Here is a 3,024-nt window from a genome sequence, read left to right on the forward strand (position 1 = left end):
AATGTAAAGATAAAGACAAAATGGAATGAAAAAACAATAACTTACAAAGGGACTGTTCTTGATTTCGAATGATTGACAAACCTAAAGCCCTAAGAAATCTTATGACCAATTTCTAATTGGTGATTACTTAGGGAGGTTATCCAAATGGGGCAGCCCAATGGCACCAAAAAGAAGGTTTTTTTTTTTGCAAGTGCACAAGGGTGGTATTTATAGGGAATTCACAAAGGAAACCCTAGGGCCCAAGGCACATTTAACACACTTAACCTTGGAATGAAGTTCCATTTAAAAATATGTTAACATATTTTAAATGGAGCAGTCTATACTTGACATGTCACTAAATGTCAAGTTTTATCCAATATGATTGGATTTAAGATATTATTAAAAATGATGTAACACTTTGTCATTTAATTTTTAAATTAAAAAAATGACAAAGTCTTCAAACTCCCTCTTCAATTCTCACTCTCCAACGTTTTTTCTCCTCCTCTTTTTTTTTTCAATCATTTCTTCAAAATCTTACAAAAAAAAAAAAAAAAAAAAAGGATTAATTGAAAATACAAAATTATTAATTAACAACTAACTAATTAATAATAAAAGAGAAAACAAAATGATTGTTCCTTTTTTAAATAAAATAATTCTATTTAATCATACTTTGAAGGAATAAAAAATAACAAACTTAATTAAACTAATCTAACTTAATATAATTAAATAAAAAAAAGAACTAAACTAATTAATGAAAACAAAATACAAAAATATACGATTTTCTTTAAAAAAACTTTAATATATATTTTATAATTTTTGATTTTATAAATACTCAAGTAATTAATTAAATTAAACCTTAAATATTCTAAGTATATTAACTTTCCCTAAGTGTTGTAACTTAGACAAATTACTACCTTAACTTACTAAGATTCCAAAATAAATTATTTCCAAAAACTCAATTGTTCTAAAATAATTGTCTTTAAAATTAATCGTCCAATGAGCCCGTGAATAAATTTGAGAAATTTGGATTGACTCAAATTTATTAAAAGTATAAACTATAAAATTGAAAATAAAAAATGAGTGTCTATAAATCCGATAAAAATGGTCCAATCGGTGCCTTTTGATTTGTATTAAATTACACTGATACCATTGAGCTATGAACTCTATATTTATACACATATTTTTATGTTATAATATTAATTTTCTTATAAAAATATTCTAAGATCTTATTTCGTTAGAGATAATTAAACAAACTCGATAAAAAGTGTCTAACCAATTTGAATTCGTGATCTTTTGAACAAAGTTAAAAAGGTTTCGTTAGAGATAATTAAACAAACTCGATAAAAAGTGTCTAACCAATTTGAATTCGTGATCTTTTGAACAAAGTTAAAAAGGGCCCAACCGGGTTCGAACCGGTGACCTCTTGATCTGCAGTCAAATGCTCTACCACTGAGCTATGGACCCTATATTTATATATTTTATTTTTATATTAAGAAATTAAGTATCTTACATAAATAATCTAATTCAAGTTTTAATAGGGTTAGGACTCGGAAAAACTCTTAATATGCTCATCCATAGTTGTGGTCATCTTTTTCAAAATTCTACCATATTTTTTTAAAAATAATTAAACAAATCGATAAAAAGGGCCCAACTGATTTGAATTGTTTCAACCTATTTGGTTAAAAAATTAAACAAATTCGATAAAAAAGAGGTGAACCAGTTATAATTGATTATCTTTTGAATTGTAGTCAAATTCTCTACCACTAAACTATACCCCTTATATTTATATATCAAAAGTTAAGTATGTTACATATATAATATAATTCATGTTTGGATTGAATTTGAACTCTAATAAATCTTTGATATTTGCACCCTAGTTGTGATCATCTTTTGCAAATGGTTTACACTATATATGTTAAAATAAATTAAACAAACTCGATAAAAAGGGCCCAATTGGGACATTTTGATTTGTAGTAAAACACTCTATTACCATTGAGCATGGACCCTATATTTATACACCTATTTTTATGTTATAATATTAATTTTCTTATAAAATTATTCTAATTTTAGTTTGAACTGAGTTAGGACACGATATAAACACTTGATATGTTCACCACTAATTGTGATTATCTATTTCAAAGTTTATACCTTATATAGTTAAAATCAATTAAACAAACTCGATAAAAAAAGGGCCCATTCGATTTGAATTGGTAACCTTTTGATCCTATTTCGTTAAAGATAATTAAACAAACTCAATAAAAAGGGTCCAACCAAATTGAATTGGTGACATTTTGATTTTTTTTTTCAAATGTTCTGCCACTAAACTATACACCTTATTTTTATATTTAAAAAATTAAGTATTTCATCCCTAATAATCATCTTTTTCAAATATTCTACCCTATTTTGTTAAAAAAACAATAAACAAAATCCATAATAAGAGCCCAACCAATTTGAATTTGAGATCTTTTGATCCTATTTCGTTCAAAGAAATTAAACAAAGTCAATAAGAAGGGTCCAATCGATTTGATTTAGTGACTTTTTGATTTTGTAGTCAAATATTCTACTACTAAACTATACACCTTATTTATATATATATTTATCTTACCTAAATAGTATAATTCGGGTTTGGATTGTGTTAGGACTATCGTCTTTTTAAAATGTTTTACCCTATTTCAATTTTATAAAAATTAAACAATTTTGATAAATAGGGCTTAACTGGTGACCTCTTGATCAACAGTCAAATGTTCTACATTGAGCTATGCACCCTTAATAAACTAAGTATCTTACATAAATAGTCTAATTTAAGTTTGAATTAGGTTAGGACTAGATATGTCCACCCATAGTCTAATTTAAGTTTGATTATGTTTTTAAATGTTCTACCCTATTTTGTTAAAAAAATAATTAAACAAACTTGATATAAATGGCCCAATCGATTTGAACTGGTGACATTTTGATCTTGTTAAAAATAATTAAATAAAATTAAAATAATCAAGATATAAGTAACCCACTATAGTTCTTATACTAAAATAGTCATTTTCCTATATT

At 25.6% G+C, this 3,024-nt stretch overlaps 1 non-coding gene across 1 annotated transcript; it reads right to left on the reverse strand.

The window, feature by feature from the left end:
• Positions 1-1,371: 1,371 nt before the first annotated feature.
• TRNAC-GCA lies at positions 1,372-1,443 on the reverse strand. Its single transcript has one exon. It is a non-coding gene; the product is annotated as a tRNA-Cys (tRNA).
• Positions 1,444-3,024: the final 1,581 nt, after the last annotated feature.

The sequence above is a fragment of the Impatiens glandulifera genome, chromosome 5 (genome assembly GCF_907164915.1).
Source record: "Impatiens glandulifera chromosome 5, dImpGla2.1, whole genome shotgun sequence".
NCBI lineage: Eukaryota > Viridiplantae > Streptophyta > Magnoliopsida > Ericales > Balsaminaceae > Impatiens > Impatiens glandulifera.